General features: G+C 44.4%; 1 protein-coding gene across 15 annotated transcripts in view; it reads left to right on the top strand.

The window, feature by feature from the left end:
- Positions 1-23,152, top strand: part of BLTP1 (bridge-like lipid transfer protein family member 1) — a 2,102,388-nt gene that overhangs the window by 55,359 nt on the left and 2,023,877 nt on the right. For 14 of the 15 annotated variants that reach the window (XM_078676841.1, XM_078676840.1, XM_078676839.1 and 11 more), the window contains exons 2-3: positions 11,284-11,364; positions 21,462-21,616. The gene's annotated coding sequence lies outside the window, so the exon portion shown is untranslated. The remainder of the gene's footprint in view (positions 1-11,283; positions 11,365-21,461; positions 21,617-23,152) is intronic. The other variant, XM_078676827.1, reaches the window with a different exon arrangement.

The raw sequence follows: 23,152 nt of genomic DNA, 5'->3' as shown, positions 1-23,152 counted from the left end.
CCATGGCGTTGGGCGTGCTGCGGCAGGCTTGGTGGCGGCTCCTGGGCCCTTGCAGCACCCGCTCTCCCGACGGATCCCCTGGCTCGGCTGCTCACTCGCAGAGACTCTCGGGCAATCATAGCCGCTCAGGCTGTTCGTGATTTTTTTTTCAAAATAGCGCACATTGCGAGTCGACATGATTCAGTGACGTCACTTAATAGACAGGCTCCGGAGGACCACTCGCTTCCTGATAAGAGCTGGGAGGAGAGGATGCGAGAGCGGCGCACACCGGTTCTTGACGCAGCCCGTGTGACAGTGCGGGGGCCGGGGGAACCTCCCCGTTAGCAACGCACGCAGGGCGATAACTCAGATCTAGCTGCGCATGCCTTACATGGTACAGTAGCAGCTTTGCTGTATCGTCTCCCATCACGAACTTCACTACACAAACGTGATGGGCACCACTAGTACCACCGCACCTGAACTAAAAGTTACAAATTGTCTTTTTCTCAGTCAAATCTTGTGCACCTTCATGCGCCTTGTCAAGTAGTGAGCGAGGAAAGGGTAACAATCGTTCTGCTTCAAGGTGTTTTTGAGAGATTTAAAAATAAAAGAAAGCCAGTAATTTCAAAACTCTTTAATAACAAGCGCTGGAGCGCTCGCCATTTGTCTCTAAGCCCGCCGTTTTCAGATTGGGGGGCGTCTTTTCTAGGATGTAAACAACAATTTAAAATACGCCCCCCAATCAGAAAAGGACGGGGCTTACAGACACATGGTTCTTCTTTCTATCTAAGCCCCGTCCTTTTCAGACTGGGGGGCGTATTTTTAAGTGTGAAAGTTACTAGGTAAAACAAAACTAAAAAACACGCCCCCCAATCCGGAAAAGACTGGGCTTAGATCGTCACTGGGACCTCTTCTCCAATGGCTGTACGCCGTTTAGGAAGCCAGCCAATGGAGAAGAGGGGCGGGGTTTACCCTCGCTACCAAGAGACATAAAATCTCGCCAGCGAGACTGCGTATGTGCGCAGCCTACGCTAGCCGAGACCTAAAAAGGAGACCAGGCATATTTTCTTTATGTGTTGTACTCTGTGCACAGTGTTGTTTGTATGTTTGAAGGCATGTCCGGACCTGTAAACGCAGCGTTGGCCTGACCTGGCCGCTTGGTGAGCCAATAGGAGGTTTGGCCCCTTAAGTTACGGAGTCTGAGATCCACAACATGCAGGCTGAATAGGGCTTCTTGTTTGAGATTCGTTGAGTGGGGGACTGCCCTAGAATAGCCTTCTTTTCCCTCGTATCCCTTTTTAGGTTTTGCCTAGCGAAAGCTGCGCTCTGCGCAGCTTTTTCGCGCAGGCGAAATCCTGTTGAGAACTGTAGGGTGCTTTGGGTCGGCCCTCGTCATTGATTGGCTGGCTCCGTAAACGGAGCCTTGCCATTGGACGAGGGGCCTGTCCGTCAATGCCGGACCAGACACGGGGGCGTTCCTGACATTCTTTGCCTTTTGCCGACGTCACGGGACGCCGGGAACGCCCCCGTGTCTGGTCCGGCATTGCCGGCACTTCTGCGTCTCTCCTAACCCCGTGACTGGCCGGCCGGCCAATCCTAGCGCGGCCGGCCGGAAGTGCCCGCCCCCCGCAGCCCGGGGAAGAAGGAGAGGAAGACGGCAAGCACTATGGCGGCGCCCGCGGGGAGACCGGAGAAGTGCCTCTCCAACCTGCCGCTCTGTCTGGGCTGCCCAGCCTGTCGCTGCTCGCCTCCCAGACCGATCGAGAAGTGCCGCCGTCGCAAGGTGCAGGTGAGTCGATTTATTTGTTTGTTTTTTTCCCTCCTCCCCTACCCTCCGAGCCCCTGCCCCAACCTGTCTTCCTCCTCGTGGCCGGGGCTATGTTTAGGGGCGCTAGGCCGCCCGCATGGCCGGGCTTTGTGTGCCGGTTACGGGATGCCTGGGAGATCCACGGAGGCTCTTGAGCCCCTGCGGGGGGATACAGGGGGTCCGCTTTGTGTCCCACCGCTGGCTGCAGTCTGCTCGAATGTTTTTATTGCTGCCCGCATTGCCCCTGCAGCTTTCTGCTGATGTGTTTTACAGCTGGGAACCGGCGCTCGCTGGTCACATACCGAAGAGGGGGTCCGCTTTGTGTCCCACCGCTGGCTGGTGCAATAACACTAAATTGCTGAAAGCTCATTTGTACTGCTGACGCGGCCATCATTTTGTTTTCATGTAACCTCGGTGCCCGGTAATGGCCCATAAATAAAGCTTTGACATCCCAGGTGACGCATGCCTCGATTCCGGGTGGCTCCGTCTCCGCCGTGTGCCTTCATGTGGAATTTTCAAAGACGGGTCATCTTTGGGTGTAAGCCGACCTGCTCTCCTCTGTTGTGTTAAGGGGCACCTTGTGTGTGTGATTGTAGCTGCCGGGGCACTCTCTGTGCAGGAGGGAACTTCGAAAATCACCCTGCCTGGCTCCAGTCGAGCAGCCCTGTCCTTCAGCAGATAGAATGATTGCTTTCAGTGCTAATGACAGGTTGGTGTTATTAACTGTTCCATTTGTTAACTGTATCGAGCCCGGGTAACATTCCGGCATTTTTAAATATTTATCGCGCTGCCTGTGCCTTGGTACTGCACAGAAACGTGCAATAACACTAAATTGCAGAAAGCTCATTTGTACTGCTGACGCGGCCATCATTTTGTTTTCATGTAACCTCGGTGCCCGGTAATGGCCCATAAATAAAGCTTTGACATCCCAGGTGACGCATGCCTCGATTCCGGGTGGCTCCGTCTCCGCCGTGTGCCTTCATGTGGAATTTTCAAAGACGGGTCATCTTTGGGTGTAAGCCGACCTGCTCTCCTCTGTTGTGTTAAGGGGCACCTTGTGTGTGTGATTGTAGCTGCCGGGGCACTCTCTGTGCAGGAGGGAACTTCGAAAATCACCCTGCCTGGCTCCAGTCGAACAGCCCTGTCCTTCAGCAGATAGAATGATTGCTTTCAGTGAAAATTGGTATTCTGTTGCCCTTTGTACATCTGTTAATCCTTATCGTCATGACAAGGGGAGGGAACGGTGTATCATCTATTAATAAGCGATCTGGAAATTAATGTCTGTGCTCATATTTTACTACACGTTTAAATATGCCTATATATCACCGTATTTATATTTTTTATATAAATGTATGTGCATTTTCTTGTATATATACACATATACCCCCCCCCCCACACACACACACATACATATATCTATATCTTATATATGTACACACACGTGGTATGTATGGCAGGTGTATGTAACATTTATCATCCCGTATGATCGTCAGTTTCCTAATAAATGTAACCCACTTCTCTTGACGTTAAAAATATCGTTACTAAGGTTGACGAGTTAAATTAATCCAGTTGATAACTGGTTTAACGAAGGGAAAGCTTTGTGAGTATACCTTCAGTGAATATTCATTTTCTACATTTTATAGTGCTTCTTAGACTGCTTTGGAGATTACGAAGGGAGGAGCTTTATTCTAAAAATCAATATGCATCATATTCAGGCTGCAACTTTATTGCAGAATTTTGACGTGATAGACCGATACATTTTGCCAACGTCACCGAGGGGCAGCGTTTTAAGGAAATCATTTTCCAGAATGGATGTGAGCAGAAAAAGCCCGTGTGTGGTCAATGAAATCGGAAACACAGCGATGTAATTGTTCTGTTCTCGCCGAGAACGAGAATTACTCTTCATTTTGCTGTGCCAAGGACTTTTTAAAGCGTTAACCTGATGACTTGTTACCGTTGCCATAGAATCAAAAGATGGATGTATTTTGAGAATGATCTGTAGACTGAGTAATCTCCAAGCAGCGATCACCCTCGAACAGGGAAGGACGACCATGCTTCCCAGTAAATTGGACCTTTACCACAGAGGTTAATAGAAAATAAATTACTTTCCCTGTTGGTGCAAACTTTATGTACGCGGTGAAATACATATTCATCACGGGGGAAGAGATGGCCTCCTACCATCCAGGTGAGAGGCAGGCAGGCTGTGGGAGCACAGTAAGGTCCTGTTTGTTGCAATAACATCTGTAGCACATTAGAACAGAACCTGATGTCTCGGAAGATCAGCAGACTCCTCACGAGAGAAGCACTAATACAGGCTGTCTTAGCCATGGTGATCTCTCATTTAGACTGTGCCAATTCTCTATACTTTGGCATACCACTGTATCTCACCAGAAGACTGCAGCTAGTACAGAACCAGGCTGCTAGGTTGATCTTTTGGCAACCCAGATCCCTCTGATGTGCCGTTCCAGTCTTTCTGTTCTACACTACAAAGTTTGGTTGGTCAGTTTCTTCCTTCCTCTCGTTTTTATCCTTTATTTCAGCATTGCGAAGATTTGGTTGACTTTGGGCGGCACATCTTTACTTTGTTTGTGGAAAAGAGCGATATTTATTAATTTGTTGACTGCTGTGCCCAGAGTCGATGACTTTTCTCACAGTGCATGTTGTACATTATTTTGAGAGAAAACATTGTTCATGAAGTTTTGGGATCCCACCCCTGCTCAGAGCGTTGTTTGTTGTCAGGTGTTCACAGCTTAGCAAATTTAGGAATTTAATTGGTCTCATGTCCTGATAGGGGTAATAATACTGGGGGTGTGCTACCGCGCTATCCAACCACCGTACGTCCTTTGTTCTGCAGTGAGGAGCAGTGAAGAATTTCGGGGTCCAGAACGTAATATAATGTTTCTACACTCCGTGTGCCCCTGTTGCCTGCTTGTGCTGTGTGGGTGTGTGTGGAGGGCTCTGTGTAGCTGTGTGTGTGGGAAGCTTTGTGTGGCTGTGTGTGTGGGGGGCTGTGTGGGTGTGTGTGGGGGGGCTCTGTATGGGTGTGTGTGTGGGGGGGCTCTGTGTGTGTTTGTGTGTGTCATTTGCGAGAGATAAAGCTAGTGGCATTGTAAATGGCAATGCCATTTATTTATGTTAAAAAAACATAAATAAATATAATGTCAAGAGCAATGCCAATAGCTCTAACTTTAACAAAGGCAAAACCATTGCATTGTAAATGCTTGTTGATTGATATTCTTTGGGAATGAGGCAACGGCTAAAATTCCATGACCAGATTGACAAAACTAAGTGTTTTCCAGTCTGGCCTACCAGATTCTATTCTAGTTAAGAGTCCAAATATCAGACAAAACAGTGAGTTGGACCAAAAGCTAATCCTGCCAGCTAAATTGAAGTGTTGTCTCTTTCTTTGTCTCTGTTGAACATGGAAGGGCTGAGGGGGGCACATGAAAAGGCTGAAGGGCCATGGGTAAGGGTGGCTCTGTGAGGTAAAGAGCTTCCAGGGACAGTGCGCGAGGTTGTTTCACGGAACGGAACAGAGCTGCAGCGCACTGTGTGAGGCAGACGCAGGAGCTTGAATGTGCTCTCTGGTGGGTCGCTCTGGGGGTTCTACACTGCAGGCCTCGGCCAGACTCTTGCATCACTTTTTATACTTTTAGTTCCCTGGGCCTCGTCCCTTCAATGCCAGAAGCCGGTTGTGGTGTGGACTTTACGCTCCCTTGCTTAGGCTTGCCCATTGTCATCGAGTGCATGCTTTCATTTGCCCATAAACAAGACCTCCCAGGACGGGTTTGTACTACGGCCCGGTGTCCACCTTGTCCCTCTCCTTTCCCCACAGAAAAAGGTGTTACCGCCCAAGCCCCTGCCTTGCACACAGAATCACCCTTTTCAGTCACTAGAGGGGAGGGGACATCCATCTCTCATATGCCTGAAACACCACTGAGTCCATTTACAACTATCCCCCGCATCATTCCCGGGTGTCCCACCAACAAGCCTTCCCATTGGGCCCCAGTCAGGGCGAAGTGCTGCTCAATCCCTGGTAGCAAACACAGAGCTCCGCTTTTGCCAGTTGACGCCTGGCTCTCTAGTCCATAGCCCGGTTATGAGACGCCATCCCTTTCTTCGGTCGACATGGTATCTCCGCCCCAGCTTCCATACCCCCACCATGCCTAATTCCAGTCTGCGCAAAGAGGCATTACCCCAGCAAAGAGGCCTTACCCCTACCGGGACCTTTAAACCTGCAGGATCTAGTGAAGGGACATGGGTCACCCAGCTCCAATAGTAAGAGTGGCCAAAACGCACTTAGGTTAGACGAGAGTACACATCAGCCGCTTCACGGACTACACATGAGGCAAGAGCAAGGGCCGAGAGCAGATTGGGAAAGGGGAAACAAGGCTTCTCAGAGCACAAGATAATGGACTGGTGCCCATTGTGGCAAAGGCTAAGTAAGACTATAGAATGCAGCCACCATAGGCCATGAAAAGCCATGCTACCAAGCACGAGGCCATTGAATCTCTGAGCCACGACACAGCACAGGAGCCTTAAGCTAGGCAAAGAGACACTCTTTAGGAGAGGCAAGGAGAGAGGTCAGCCATCGTATGGACAGAAGGGGCTTAAGTACTCATGGCTGGGACTGGAAGAGAGACCCTAACATTTAGAACATGGGCACTACAAATGTACAAATAACTCCGCATAGGAGCCAGTAGGGAGATCAGTACACTCGGGTCATGTTCAGCACAGGAGCCATACGAGAGACTTCGACTCGCCTCCCAGCACTGGAGGCAGAAGAGAGATCAAGGTACAAATACATTAATTTGAGTACAACACTTGGAAGTCTGAGTTTATTAAATGCAATTTTAATCTACTTCTATTACCTTCATTGTGCATATATATCTTCAATGTACTTATGTATCATTATATTTATTACTTTGCTTCTAATTCAGTCTATCCAATGCACTACCCTATATCTCACCCTAAATCTCTCGCAATATATCCTCTACCTCAGCTCTGACTTCTCTCAAAACCTCATTCTACTACTCTTTCCAATGCACTACCCTCTTTCCCACCCCATACCTCTATCAATATATTTTCTACCTCCACGCTCTCAATCATTCACTACTATGATCCCCAAAAAACCCTTTCTAGGCTCTTTCCTTTACCCCTCCGTGCATCATCTCATACCTCTTTTACTATTCAAATCTCAAAGACAAGCCTTTCAAAACCCTTCCCTCTGACTCTTCCCCCTCCATCTCCCCTTTACTTATCCCAAACCCCCTTCTACTGCTATTAACTCCAGAAAAAAAAAACATTCTAGACCCTTACCTCTTCTATCCCTCCACTATACCTTTTCAATCCAAATAACAGACTGACATGTCCACCACTCAGTTTAATTTCATATTCCCCTATACTAATTGCCCACTAATCCTATTTGGGTTCCGGAGTAGCATGCTAGCCGCCGAAAAGCGCTTCAACGCCTTGTCAGGGGTAGTAAGCGCTATATAAATGCAATTAAAATACAATAAAAGGGGGGTCAGCACACATCCCTGCCTCTTTCCCGATGAATGCCATGGTCATTTGCCACCTCACCCTGAGTACTAATACACCACTGTATATTTCCCTAGGAGTTAAGGCACTGTTCAATGGTTCTTACTTTACACCTAAACCCATATTGGCACTGATGTAATACAGACTCCTCTCACGCTCAAGCCATGATCCTATTGTACATAATTCTGCCAAGTATCTTGGCAGTGGTGTCAAGAAGTGGAATTGGCCGATGACAACTTAGAAGAGAACAATCCCCTTTTTAGGTCTCGCCTGTCAATGCGCATGCGCATTGAGCAGAGCGAGACTATAGGGGCTTAAACAGAGCTTACCTAGACTGGCGATTTGATGCAGTGCATGTGCACTTTTAACTCAATGCGCAAGCGCAATTAGTTAAAATGCGCGTGCACAGCATCAAATCGTCAGCTTGGTGCCGCCAGCAGCTCTTCCCGCTCCGCCCCCTGCTGCATCAAAGGCTTTGCGCTCTGCCTCAGCCCAGCCATTCTCCACCCCTAATTACCCCCTGCTGCATCAAAGGCTTTTTCACGGCCGGACGGCCGTGCTTTCAGTTTCACGGCCGACCGGCCGTGTCTTCTTTTCTTTTTTCATTATTCATTAATTGAATGCGCTCACAGCTGCAAAGGTCTGCGCCCTCCGTCACTGGTAATCTTCACAAAAGTTATTTACAAACGTTTAAGTTATTGCCATTATAAATTACAATAAATTTTATTTAAGTATTAATTATTTACAAAATTAAAAGCCATTGTTATTTGTAATATCAATACATCTAAGTCCCGTAAATACAACACACATTGCATTACAAATGCTATAGGTGTCACATTTGCGAAAGTTAAAACTATTGACATTGTAACTGACAAAGCTGCTATTTTTGCTATTTTCAAAACCAACACATAAATAAAAAGTGTCATTTACAATACCAATCGCTTAAACTTTCCTAATGCGAGACCTATTGCATTTCCAATGCTTGTTTAAAGATAGAGACGATGATGGATGTGCCCCAGGTGTCGTGAAGAGGTGAATGGGCGAGATTATTAAAAACATTCATAAGCAAAGGGGTACAAAGAGTCATATTACTTTTAATAAGATCAATGGGAACCCCATCGGGGCCTGCTGCTTTGCCACCCACACTTTGGCTAACCGCTTCCTCAACTTTTGCTAAGGTTGTCTGAAAGCAAGATACTAGGCAGTGAGCTATAGTAAAGGAGACCGAAGATAGAGGTACTGCATATTTTGTAATGAAATGTTCCTCCCAGCTATTGCTAACCATGTGATAGGAAATGGGGTTAGATGGCCTATTGTTACGCTTTAGATCAGCTACAGATGCCCAGAACGACTTACTGTTACTATGTTGTGAAGTACGAACTAACGTTTCCCACTGTGCTACAACAGCCACCTGTTTTAATATTGCTTACTCTGGATGGCCACTAATGCTGGGTTCAAGTGTTTAGATGCCAGGGCTAAGCAAATAGCCCTGTTTGCTGCTGAAAATTCAGAGTTGAACCTACTGAGTATATCAGATATAGGCCTTAGGGGTCGCAAGAGAGCCTTCCTGATCCCTGAACAGATATCAGTGAAGGCTTTCACCACATGCAAACCTTTGACCTCCAATATCAGACAGAGATTCATCGACTCCAGGTTAGCCCCCATTACCTCTTTTAACGATTGAACAGGGTCACGCAATCGCCAAGCCAATCGCAAATTATCTGTGTTAGGTTGCAGATTCCACACCCCTATGTCCTGCCCAAATTTTCCCTTAGGACTCAATGATTGTGACTTTGATGGGATTATGGTCGCTATAGCATGATGAAGTGACCATACCATGCGAGAGTAGGTCCTCTAAGTTATGGGTGACTTAAATATAGTCCATCATTGATGCACTACCGTGCCCCCTCAAAGTGGGAACCTCACGGCTGGACAGATCAGCAACAGTCAGCAACAGTCAGCACATTTACTAAGTGAAATCGGGCATGAAATTAAACTAATTCCACGCTCTGAGGATCAGAACTAGTAAGGGGACAAAGCCCTGAATATGAGTCCTCAAGATTAATGGGAAACTGCATGTTGAAATTTCCAGCCAGACCGGGATACTGTGTGTGCCCTAAACATGCCAAGTCTTCCGCTATTTGAAATGGATTTAAAAAGTGGTGGAAATGTAGTATTAGGTAAGCCACTAAAATCATTATTATAAAAATTCACAATATACAGAGTCGGAGCTGTTTTAACTACTATATTTTGAAAGCTGTTATCATGGTGATCTACGGCGTTAACATGCCCACCTAATGCAGTACTAACCCAGGTGGTCAGCCTCCCTATGCATGAGCATTGTGTGAGTGAATGGCACTAAAACAATGATACTCATCCACGAATACAGGCAATAAATCCCACTTTTCTTGGAGCAGGATAATGTCATAACCCTTAATAAAATAAAGCCAATCCGGTAAATTTATCTTGGATCTAAGGCCAGCCACGTACCAACTTATTATTTTGAGGGACTTGTCACCTTTATCCTTGATGTTACTTCTGTCCCTAAAAGAAGCCCCTGAGTTGACGTCAGTTGAATGCTTTACTGGGTCCACCATGCGTGTGATTGACAAAGAGTTTTCCGTCACCCTGTTCTCAGCCTCTGCGACAGGGATAGTATTACTAATGTGTTCCACGGGCCCGTAATTGCTGATGGGTACCTGAACAATTGTTGGGACGCTCTCATTGTCAATCTACCTTCCCCAAATCACTGAGTGTGGATGACATATTAGTACAAGGCACACTACAGGAGATACTCGAGATTTGGGAGTGGGAGCATGGGAGAGGGGTCGGCGGTCTATAAAAGAAACCTGAGGAAAGAGTAACTACCTTGGTTTCATTTGGGCTGTGGAATTCTTTTGTACTTAGTATATTGTGGACAGCCCCCTGTGGCTCTCCCTGCTTCACTCTCAGGGTGTCTGCAATGCAGGGAAGATGTTGGTCCCCTCATAGAGCTCCTAGTATCTGGCTAAGACTGAACACAAACTCATGGCAAAGTATTCATCTCATTCAATAATTCATTCATTAAGTGGTATCAGTCACTTATACACTATTTTAGATTGTCTAATTAAGAATACAGGAGACTACTTACGTTTTGTGTTTACAGCGTCCAGCTTTATAATGCGGCACCTGAAGATTATTCCCCATTGATTTAGAGATTGAGCACTCAAAGATAGAACAATTCTCTATTTTGGGTGAGGGCTCATGATTTCGTTCTTTCAATATGACTCGGTGAACATTACCCATAATTACAAGGTATTGCTCTTTAAGATGTATTCAGTGATTTATTTAAGTGAACTACGAATCGGGCATATTCTGGAAATAATTGTCATGTATCTTGGCTGTGTCTACACGTGCTATTATAATTACGACATGTTCATGTGGAATTCAGCAGTATTTTATTAGATGAGTGTCCATTAATATAGTTTGTGCACAAGATTAAGGGCAATCTTTTTCTCTTCCTAGGTGCATTGCCAGATTGCCTCAGTCCTTATGAGATCCGCCAATTTATGGATGGTTTGAAGTGGAAATGTTGATTACCCACTCTTGGTTGTAAATTAATTTATAGGAAACCTCAAGGAGACTTTAGGAGGGATTCATGGTGTGTGTGCAGAAAGTGAGCACAACATTGGGTGCACAGTTTATCTATCTATCTCTTCCAAATGTGGTGCACACTCCTATCTTTAGAGCAAAAGCATGTTTGTGTGCAGTTCAGGTGGTAAAAAACTCCACAAAGTAAAACGATTTTTAGATCGAGAAATGGGGAGAGGGTATGGGGGGTGGAAGCAGTCTAATTTCTCACAAATTGGTGGGAAATGTCACACATGGAAATTAACTTTTTTGTACTTTTATGTGTTTATTCCCCGCAGGTGTTGTACTCCGATTGATGCAGCCAATAATGTTTTCTTCCCTTTCAGTGTCCAGTATGTTGCTGCTTCGAGTGCCCATTACTGTCTTCCATCCAGAGCAAAATGTACATCACAGCATGATGGATTAAAGTAAGTTTGATTGTTTTTACTCTGAGGAGACTAGTTGGGTGTCTAGCTTTTTTAAAATTACTTATTTATCCCATTCCTTACTCAAAGACGTGGCCCTGCTTCCCATAGCTAGGCACCCAACTCATGTGATTTGTCACTTACTTCTTGCTAAGTCCTACCCACCCTGTGGGCTCTACAGGGCAGTGGGCTGTTAGCACATACTGTTTTCTTTTGTGCCCCTCTTTGAACTAGCTGTTCTTAAGAGGGATTCCTGGTAGCGGTGTGGGTGGTAATCTAGCTCCTTTTCAAATTGGACCCAGAAATGTTGGAGGGAGTGCTGTGGTGGTTATGTGGGAACTTTTGCTTGTCTTTGTCTCTGACCCAGTGTACAAGAAGATGGAGGCAGACTTGAAGAAGTACTATTTTGGTTTGAGTCTGTATCTGAGGGTGGGATTGACACTGTTTAGGGTGATTTACAGCCCTCAACTATCTCTCCAGACCAATTGCAGAGCTTGCTGAATTTCTAGACAAAGGCTGAGTCAAAAACCCAAGGATGTGCACCGGGCAAGGCCTTTCTCTCCACCTTTGTATTCCTCAAGCTTTGAATGCAAAACAGGGCAGAGGGCTTTCTTGGGTGATTACTATTACAAACACCATATTGATTGAACAGAGTGAAACCGCTCTCTGTGTGACTCCAAGGAACTCTTGTTGAGTAGTTTTCCAATAAACTGATTTTGTTATATGGAATTTATCTCTAATGGAAGTGTTATTAATTTACAAAGTTTATGAATTGCGATTAATTTGATTCCTATTCAGGATTGTGAGGCTGTCCGACATCTGCACTATGTGCTGTTTTATTGTTGAGTATATTTGGATGCTGATTTATTTATTTTGTCCCACAATAAGACTCAATCCAGAAGTACAAAACCGACACATGATTACTAGGACCACGACTGAACGCCCTGCACTATATCATGCATGTTCCAGCTACATCTCACTTCCTTTATTACTGATCAGTTCAACTATCACCTACACTCCACTTCACAGTTTACACTAAGACTTGCACAAACTCAAATGATACTGTAACACCAGCAGCCCTACACACCAAATTTGTTGGCTTCTCCACACAATAACTTTTCTTCAGTGTTCCCACCAACTTTAGCCTTCCCACCCCTTAATCACCCTTCTGCAACCATTATTGCATCATTCATTACCCATATTCTGCCAATCCACTGCCCTCAAGATCACCTTGGCTCGTTCTTTAATGACCTACAATAACCTCTTGGATACCCACTCCCCTCTATGCAGTCCTTAAAGTGTCAGGACCCATGTCAGGAGGACACCTACGCTTGTACCACCCATTGCCGCTGTCAGCGCAGCTAATTACAGTAGCAAAAAAACAACTAACCATCGCACTCCTACACATGTAACCGTTCTGGTTATTGTAGGCCCCCAAAGCTATAAGAATAGCTGTGGTGGTAGGTTTTAGTAATTTGTAATGTATATTTAATTAATAAACAACTGTTGTGATGCTCTTCTCAGACTGACATAAGTGCTGGTGTTGACAATTCAGTCCTGGTGCCGAGCACCAGATACCACTGGCTAAAATTAATCACTTTCTCTATTCCACTCATTATTTAAGATAAACTGAACAAAGCAATGACCAACAGAATATTCAATTTGCTCTTTAAACACTCTACAAAAAATATTCACACCATCCTCTACAAATGTGCATGGAAACCCACTCAATCTAATCTTAGTCTCTGAGACACTCGCATACTCTGCACCCACCATCAACCCTTCTTCCTCTGACCATGTGATCATACAAGCTGGTCATCATTGCCACTCAAGGTTCCCATAACAAATCCTCCCCAAATATACTGCCATCCGTTTGATATCAAATTCAATGATCTTGCATGCTTGTTTAACTTCACCTCATTCACATTTCACAGGGACACACTGAGAATTACATTCAACTCGTGTTATACTCTGTCCAAAGCATTACTGTTGCCTCTCCTTGTTCGTGGCGGTCGATTACTCTCCAGTCTCATATGCCTGTCACGCACTCCCCCCCCCCCTCCCCCTCAGTTGATAATTTTCCCATATACTTCTCATAGACATCCAGCACCAGAACAAGTGTAGCAACAGTTCTGTTAAGGACACAGCCTACACTCAACCCACACTTCACACCTCCGCTTTTCAACATCTTCTACCCAGCCCCTCCTAGTTAATCCTCATTCTCAAGCCTTTCAACTCATCTTGGGCACCATCTGATCCTTCAGCCCCAAACGATCAAACGTCTATTTCGAAGCTCACATTCTGCTTTACATCTTGCTTTAATCACTGTTTCTTGTCTGCAGTGGTCCTGTCGCTAATTTGCTTTAAGAAAAAACACTCCTGATGCTTCATTCTCAGCTACATATCGTCCTATCTCTCGAATTTTTTATTTCGAAATTCTTTCACACTTTTTAGCTGTCTTATTTCCTACCTCTCTACTTACACCTTACATGACCTCCTTCTATGTGGATTCTGGGTGTTGCACATCACTGAAACAAGTATCCACCTTTGTAGTCCCAGCTTTCCAGAAGCAATTCTTATTAGTTATCACATTCCTCAACCTCTCTCTAGCATTAATATGGTCAATCATCATAGCCGATCACAAAGTCCTTTCTAAACTGGTTCTTGTCATGTCTCTCTCATTGTTCATTCTGAGTCTCTTGGTGCCTCTCATTCTCCACTTCTACATCGCTGCTGGCGGATACTCCTCAAGGCTCAGTCCAGAGTGCCCTCAAGTCTCCTTTTACACATCATTTATTGCCTAACATTCTCACATCCTTCGTTTTTCTCCTATCATCTCTAAATGGACAGTACCAAAATCTTCTTTTTAGGTCTCGCCTGTCGATGCGCATGCGCATCGAGCAAGCGAGACTATAGGGGCTCATCGACTCTTTATCTAACTTGCAAGGAATCGTGGCGATTCCTTGCAGTGCCCGTGACTTTTAAGCTCAATGCGCATGTGCATTGAGCTTAAAAGCGCGTGCACAGCCGCCCGCATTCCTCCGACACCTTTGAAGTGAAGCTTAGCTTCACTTCAAAGGCCCGGCTTCTTCACACCCACATGCCGCTCTGCCCCGCTCCGCCCCCTCCCCTGAGTCATCCTGCCTGCCCCTTCCCGCCGTGTCGCATTTCTCCTCCCCCCTCCCCTCTCTTCCCTCCGTCTTGTTTATTTTACCCGCTCTGGCCCCTCGCATTTCTCCTCCCCCCTCCCCTCTCTTCCCTCCGTCTTGTTTCGCATGTACCCCCTCCTTTATCCCAATCCCTCTCAGCAGTTTCCCTTTTAGCAGCTCTCGTCTTTACTCGCACCCGCCTCCCACACCGCGGACGCTTCCATCTCGCGTGCACCTACTCCCTTCTTCCATTTCCTTTTAGCAGTTTTATTTCCACCAGCTCCCCTGTCTTTACTTGCACCCGCCTCCCACACAGCGGACGCTTCCACCCGCCCACTGCCCCTGCGTCCATCCAGACAGAGGCCATTTACACCCGCTGCCACCGTTTTAGCACTGTCAAAGTTTAAATATTTTAAAGTCTTAAAATTATAAAGTCTTAAAATAAACATTTATTTAAAGACGCATTTTAGACGAGAGCGTGTGAGTGTATATGTGCGTGAGCATGCCTCAGTGCCTTTAGTTGCACCCACCTCCCACACATCTGACGCTTCCACCCGCCCACTGCCCCGTTTACTTTGTGTACTCCCCCACAGAGGACATGCCCACCCACTGCCACCGTCTTAGCAATGTAAAAGTTTGCATTTATTAAAGGGCTAAAATAAATTTTTAATTAAAGTCGCATGACAGACAAGAGAGTGTTTGTATATATGTGCGGGAGCATGTGTCCATGCCTTTATTTGAACCCGCCTCCCACACAGCGTACGCTTCACATGCCCACTAACCACGTTTAGTATGTGTACTCCCACACAGAGGGCATTCCCACATGCTGCCACCGTATTAGCACTTTAAAATGTTGCATTTTTTGAAGGATTAAAATAAATGTTTCATTAAAGTCGCTTCACAGACAAGAGCGTGTGCGTGTATATGTGCGGGAGCATGCCTCCATGCATGTGTGTTTGAGTGTGAATATGTGTAGGTATGTAGGAGTGCCTGCATATGTGTGCTTGTTTATGTGTGTGTAAATTGCTAATGCCCTATATGTTTGTGCATGCTTTTTTTGTGTGTATATTTATGTGCGTGTGTAGGTTTGTATGTGCTGGTCGCTGCATGCATGTGTAGTTGCATACATCAGTGTATACGGCTGCAAGTGGATGGGTTTCCAAAGGTGTGCCTGGTCTGTGTTTGCACGTTTTTTTTTCATCTGTGCTTGCGCGTTTGTATGTCTCTGTGCATCGGTGAATTTAGAAGTTTTATTTAATTGCAATTAAGTCTCTGGGGTGGATGAAATTTTTTTTTTTTTTACTAAAACCGAGAGGTGTGACAATAACTAACGGCGCATAATGAAGAACCCAATGCAGGGAAATCTCTACAAGCTTTAAAAGTTTACACTAAATTAATACATCTAATTATTTTGCTACGTATTTTGAGACAAATATAACATCTATCCCTTCTTACATGCAAACCACCAACATTTCACTTGGTAGCGAAACAAACGTACCGAAACAAACGTACAAGATTGAAGGGATTCAACCTATAACCTGTAAAGATCGCTTTTCAGGATACAGCCTGGAATTATTTCGCACTACTCCTTTACATTTGTGTACAAGTACACAAGGGAAGCACAGTTCATTTTCATACATGCCCAATTATATTACATGTGGTTTGAAAACTCAACAGGGCTTAGTATGCTTGTTCCACAATATATAGAGCGCGTGCATTAAGGAATTCTGTTTGCGAGGTGCAAGGTAATTTTCAAAAAACAAGCGCTTTTATTACATTAAGTATTTACTGAAGGGAAAAACATTTGCGTGGTTGTGCATTTTGTTACAGAAATACCGGTTCTACACTCTGTTGGTACACATCTGTGTCGTTTTTTTTCATTTTCTCTGCTACAATTATTAATTAGCAAGTGTTACTTTGGAACCGACAACTGGCGCCACTGGGGACAAGGCAGACAGAGCCATTCTTATGGGGGTACCCCCTCCCTTCTCCCTTAGCAGCATGTGCATCCGCCTTCTCCAGCTCTTCTGCTTGAAACAGACAACAGGCGCCAGTGGGCAACAACATAGACAGAGGCATCCTGCTTGACGATGGGTTTGTCAATTACGTGTTAACACTAAACCGACCCGAGGAGCCAGGAGAGCACAAGCTCTCTCTCTACACATCGCTCTCTCTAACTCTCTCTCCACACACCTCTCTCTCTCTCTTTCTCTACACACCTCTCTCTCTCTATATGCATCTCTCTCTCTCTATATGCATATCTTTCTCTCTCTACACACTTCGCGTACTCTTACTATCTCTCTCTCTCTCTACACACCTCTCTCGCACTCTCTCTCTCTACACAACTTTTATTTAAGTATTATTATTATTATTTTAAAAAAAGCCATTGTTATTTGTAATATCAATATATCCAAGTCTCACATAAATACAACACATATTGCATTACAAATACTATAGGTGTCACATTTGCTATTGCACATTTGCTTGATTTCCTCCATTTCATGCTACCTCATTCCCTCATGTTACCCATGGTAACCTCCTACGTGCTTCACTTAAAATCCACCCTCTAAGAAGAAATGCACTCAGGCCCTCGGCTGCGTCTTGTGGTCTCCGCATCAATTTGTGCTACTTGCTGGTCTTGCTCATGTTATGTGATCCACGGCATGTCCTGATTGCACGAGCGGGACCCGAGGGCTCAGGAAGAGCTCGGCCGACTTCATCCAGAGCGCGCGCATCCCACCCCCGCCCCCTCTGACATCTGCCCGCGAGCGGGACTCTGCTTGAATAATCCCCGCCGCACGAGGCATGGATCCCATTACCGTTTTATGGGTAGTTTAGTAAATTGAGATTTTTTGTCTAGTTGGCAGACTCAGCTGAGAGGCCAACAACTGAATGGGTGCGTGCGAAGAGTCCGGTAGCCTGTACTTCTGCCACGCACTTTTGTTTCTAATGCTTACAGAGCAGGCAGCGCTAGTATCTCACTCGCCTCTCGGCATTCATGCTTAGCTCCCTTTGTTAGTTTTTGGAGGGCAGTGTGATGACCCACTTTGTGGGATAGTTCAGAGTCAGGTAGCCTGCACTTCTGCCACGGTCTCACTAATTCAGAACGCATTTTTTTTACTGCCTCATTAGTTAACCGCTCCACCTCCACTTTTTTGTCTAGTTGGCAGACTCAGCTGAGAGGCCAACAACTGAATGGGTGCATGCGAAGAGTCAGGTAGCCTGCACTTCTGCCACGGTCTCACTAATTCAGAACGCACTTTTTTTTTTACTGCCTCATTAGTTAACCGCCCCACCTCCACTTTGTTGTCTAGTTGGCAGACTCAGCTGAGAGGCCAACAACTGAATGGGTGCATGCGAAGAGTCAGGTAAGCCTGTACTTCTACCACTCTACCGCCCTCACTCTACCACCCTCACTCTACCACTTTACCGCCCTCACTCTACCACTCTACCACCCTCATGCTACAGCCCTCACTCTACCGCCCTCACACCCTCACTCTACCGCCCTCACTCTACCACCCTCACTCTACCGCCCTCACTCGTTGCCACCACAACATCACTCAGCGCCACCACAGCATCAATCTGTGCAACCATTCAACAACAACTGGTTCAAATATGTTCTGTCAATGTTTCAAGCTTTATTACAAAATGTCATAAAAAGATGTTACATTTTTTCACTTCTGTTCTTGGATTTTTGTCACAATAAAATACACTGAACATAATCTTCACAAAAGTTATTTACAAAAGTTTAAGCTATTGCCATTATAAATTACAATACCTTTTATTTAAGTATTAATTATTTAAAAAATTAAAAGCCATTGTTATTTGTAATATCAATACATCTAAGTCACGTAAATACAACACATATTGCATTACAAATGCTATAGGTGTCACATTTGCGAAAGTTAAAACTATTGGCATTGTAAATGACAAAGCTATTAATTTTGCTATTTTCAAAACCAACACATAAATACAAAATGTGTCATTTACAATACCAATAGGTCAAACTTTCCTAATGCGAGACCTATTGCATTCACCCTCAACCCCTCACCCTCACACAGTGCAATAGGTCTCGGAGCATTTGAGTTAGAGCTTTTAGATTTGTTTATGGCTTTTTTTCTTTGTAATTCTTTAGCATTGCCTACAGGAAACAAAAATGCTAAAGATTTAAAAAAACAACCCATAAACAATTCTAAAAGCACAAACTCTAATGCTGCGAGACCTATTGCATTTCCAATGCTTGTTTTATTTACTGCTATTACTTCCCTTCCTTAGACATGGACCTCCAAATGCTCTACCGTCCTCCAGCTCTGCAATCATTCTCGTGAATGTTGAGCCCCTCAGAAACGGAAATAATTAATTTTTTTGCCACCTCAGCACTTTCCTCCTTCACCCTATCCACTTGCACGAAAAACAAATCTCAGTATCTTCTGCATTAAACCTTAGAGTCGATTTCAGCCAGTCACTGGACATTAAAACCTTGATAATGAACACAGCCAAAGCAGCTACATTTAAGTTACTGAATATACCTAAATACAATCAAGCATTCCCTTTCTCACATCCAAGATGCTGATCTCCTCTCTTGTCCTCTGTTAATGTGACTACTATAAGTCCCTGGCTCTAGGTCTCCAATATTCTTTCATACAACTTAATGACTTTCTAACGTTTGAAACATACCCATCATTATCTCTTGACATTTCTACCTCACTCCTGCCACCAGTCAACTAGGTCCTGGTTTTCAAAGCTATAAGTGGATCTTACCCAATCTACCTCTATTCTAGTCCCTAAACACCAATTTGACGCTTGTGTTCGGCCCACAAAAAAACTGCTAACTGCAACTATACAACTCTGAACATTGATCATCCTCCCTCCATTCCTTTCACTGATTGGGGCACTACACTACAACACTCTTGGCTGAAATCAGCTCATTCGATTCAGAACTGCTCTCACTGAACGCCTGATGTAAAATTGTTTCTATTAACCTCTTGCCCCAGACAAATGTGTCAGTGTAAATATGAATAAAGGTATCTAGGTTAAATGTATATAATGTTATGATTAATCTGTGTATTGTCATTTATTTTTGCACTATGAAACATACAGCTTCGCCAACTCCGATCTAAGTCTCAATCAAAAGCAGTTATATGCCCGATGTGCTGTCTTATGGCTATGTGCAGCATTTCTAATCTAAACGGTTTGAGTTGTTCGAAATACACAAAAAAATGAAAGTTCAGTTACACCAATAAAATGTCTTCTTTCCTTGGTGGCCTCCTCATGGCCTTCCTTGGAGTATAATGATGAATACAACTACTCCCAGGAGATGTAACGCCGCACGGGCAAATATGTGGAAAATGCTGATTTCCAAAATGCATGGGTTACCTGTCTTAGAAATTGTATTTGCCCCCAAATGAGGAGCAATCTGTCCCCAGTGATTATAGCCTCTGGTTGTTAAACCAATCTGCACATTGGGTTAGGCAGGGTTTCCCAGGTGATGCATTAAGATTGGTAGTATTGCATTGCTTCCATCAGTGTGCATTTTTATAAGGGGTCTGGAGTTGGCGACAAAGGCATTTCTCTTAGATATATCCTCCGAGTAAGAAAGGGACAAGGAAGGGGCCAGGGGTATTGAGGATTGCCTGTAAGTAATCCAGCCTTTTACCATACCGTCCTATGGTTTTATCATAATTGTGCTAATTTTTACCATTAAAGGCACTACACATACCATACTGCATAGTCCTAGGGTCAGACCACAACAAACCATTCAAGTATCCATTATACATTTAAGCGACACAACATACTATATCCCTACCGGTCTCCTGCTCTTTCTTAATACATGCATATTTTTTTATTTTTATTTCTTTTTCTTTTTCTCTCTCACTCTTTTTCTGTTTCTCTCTTTATCTCTTGGTCTATTTTTCAGACTCCTTTCTTCTCATCCACTTAAACAGCAAAATTGTTCTTTATATTCACGTCAAAGTACGTATCCACTCAGAACTCAGTATGTTCTGGCTTGATCCATCTACAGCTACATATCAGTAAATCTGCAATAATGTAGCTTTCACTTGACAACAAATACATGGCCAATAAAGTAACCCTTTCACCAAGAACGAATACCCTCAAGCGGCTCCTCAACAGTTGCAACGCACCTCCTTATTATGACTGCCAGCCATCTTAAAACACTATTCGCATTAATATCCGCTCCGAGACCGAAATACACCGGAGGTCTTTTTTTTGCAGCAAGATGTCAATAATTATCACTTTTTTGCACTTTTGCTGGCCTGCACCCTTTCTATCCTAATCTTTCGACAGCGAGTCCTATCTGACTACAACTCTGTGTGAGACCTTAAGCAATTGTTTTGCTTTCTCAATTGTCGACTTGCAGCACTCTGTGTTACAATCTTGCTAGTACGGTTGCATCTCAGTTTCACAAACCAAAAGTTTTAATCGCAGTAAAGAAGACCGATTTAAACAGAAGATATAACCAAACATGTTTAGGAAAGTAGATACTAGTTGTTTATTTAATCCAACACCAAAATGTTCCTTCATTAAAAATAGGTAAGCTTGTGTCCAACTCTTAAAACCAATTATCAAGCGAATAGTCTTGTGACGCACATTTATGACGTATGCTCCAGGTTTTCTGTAATACAACATGCACTGGATCTACTGGCAAAATGAACTTTATCATTGCTGCAGCAGTTTGCAATACTACTTTTCACTATGTAGTAGGAATATTAACATTGGGCGTGCAAATGCTTTCTGTCGATTAATTACTTAGGCTTCTCACCCTCTTTGCTTAAAAATCTTATTGACACTCTCTTTAACGGATTCTGTTGATTCTCTGTATTATTTTCAATTTTTTTGCCATATCTGTGGGCCAAGTTACTTTTGAAACAGTTGCCAAACATTTTGAGCTTCTTACAAATGTCCCTTAGTAAATACATAATGTTGTTTCAGCGTGCACATGGCTCATCCACTAACAATATTGCTACTACTTCTGGATGTCTTCATTGTGTGGTCGCCTGAGGTACTTGCTAACTATGAGAAAGCAACCAACAAATCCCATTCCAAGCCCTTCCAGCTATTCAGGCCATTGCTCCTGAGCATATAAGGTAAGACTATCAAAATATACAAAGAATGACGTTGACCATCTTCTCGAATGATGCCTGCCAGCAGCCTTTATAAACTATGTACATAATGCCTTCTGTCCATTATGTCCGCAGGTCATTTATATATCCCTAGCCCATGAACTCTTCCCGATGCTGTCAATAGGGAGGCAAGAAAAGCACTCCACATTAAACGCAATTGACCTATGTTGCCTTGTTACGTAGTCCTTTCTTACAAATCTCTAGTTGATAATGCACTCAGCAGCAGCCATAAACCACCCCCATCTACGAACCCCAAATCTACTTGGTCATTGTCAGTTGCTTCTCACTACTCTGCTGATGCTCTTCTGAACATAGTGTTGATGCCTCCCACACTTTAGAGTCTGTCTTGTGTTGATGAGAACACCCAACTAGGAAAGCTAGGTACTTTTATTTGCCCGGGGAGTGGAGAACATAAGGTACTAGAATGGTTATCCACTTCCCATGCAAAGAAAAACATTTGATCTGAATGGCGCCTTTGGGACTTCGCAAGGGATCTAGTGTCTAGCTCATTATTCTTATATGAGCCACTTGGGAAGTACTACCCAAGCTAAAGCTAGGTGTGCCTCTGTTCCCTTATGATTGCCAGGTCAGCCTGTAAGTTCGCCACCTACCTGTCCACACGACATTCAGCAACTTTAGTCCTGCTTTACCACTGGTGAGTAACTGTATTGCATGTTGCTGCCAAAAAAACATCTTCTTTTGCAGCCAGGTAACTGCAGCTCACCTTAAAGAACTGTAGTAATTCTTTTCAAACTTGGTCCTCAGATATTCCCATAAATAACATTCTACCCTTGGATTAAATCCTTCATATTGAGGATGCAGATTAAGAGTTAATGCACCCTTCTCTGCCTCTTTGTCATACCCCTAGAGCTTAGGTGTCTGATTGTGGTCCCAGTTCGACCATGATCTGATCTTTGCCCACTGCTCCTCATCCTGCCCCTCCATCCTGGTGATCCAGGATTCTCTGACACTACCCCAGACTCCCCTACCCCCAGAATTTCAGGGGGGAGAGCCACAGGGTCCGCCAACACCACTGTTTTTACACCCACGGCCAAATCATTCATGCTTTGTATGTGTGAAGGTGAGCATGCTGCATATACTTCCATGGGATAAAAATATTGCCTTCCGACTATCTTGTCACAATCATTTCAGGAACCCCAGAACACTTACTTGGGCCTGTTGACCCAGGAAGGTGGAGGAAGAGCTTCGGAGACCAACCTGAGAAGTCACAGCCAGCTTTAGCGTGGCTGATTTAATTTTCCACGCCCCTCCCTCTCCCTCCTTAAACATTGTACTCTAAAGCCAAACGTAAAAAAGTTGTGTTTGCATTAAGCCTACTTGACCGTAACAACATTATTAAATCAGCAGAATTCTTACTGACCCCAGTCAAGAGAAGGTTCCACCAGTACTGATGTTAATTAATCAGGGTCTGCCCACATACCCTGTGAAGGGTTAGATGTTGACTGCAATTTAAGGCCAAAAGTTAGTGGTTTGGAGACT

Source organism: Lissotriton helveticus, chromosome 2_1 (assembly GCF_964261635.1).
Source record: "Lissotriton helveticus chromosome 2_1, aLisHel1.1, whole genome shotgun sequence".
Taxonomy (NCBI): Eukaryota; Metazoa; Chordata; class Amphibia; order Caudata; family Salamandridae; genus Lissotriton; species Lissotriton helveticus.
The sequence above is the reverse complement of the archived record's forward strand: the minus strand, read 5'-3'. Positions and strand labels throughout refer to the sequence as shown.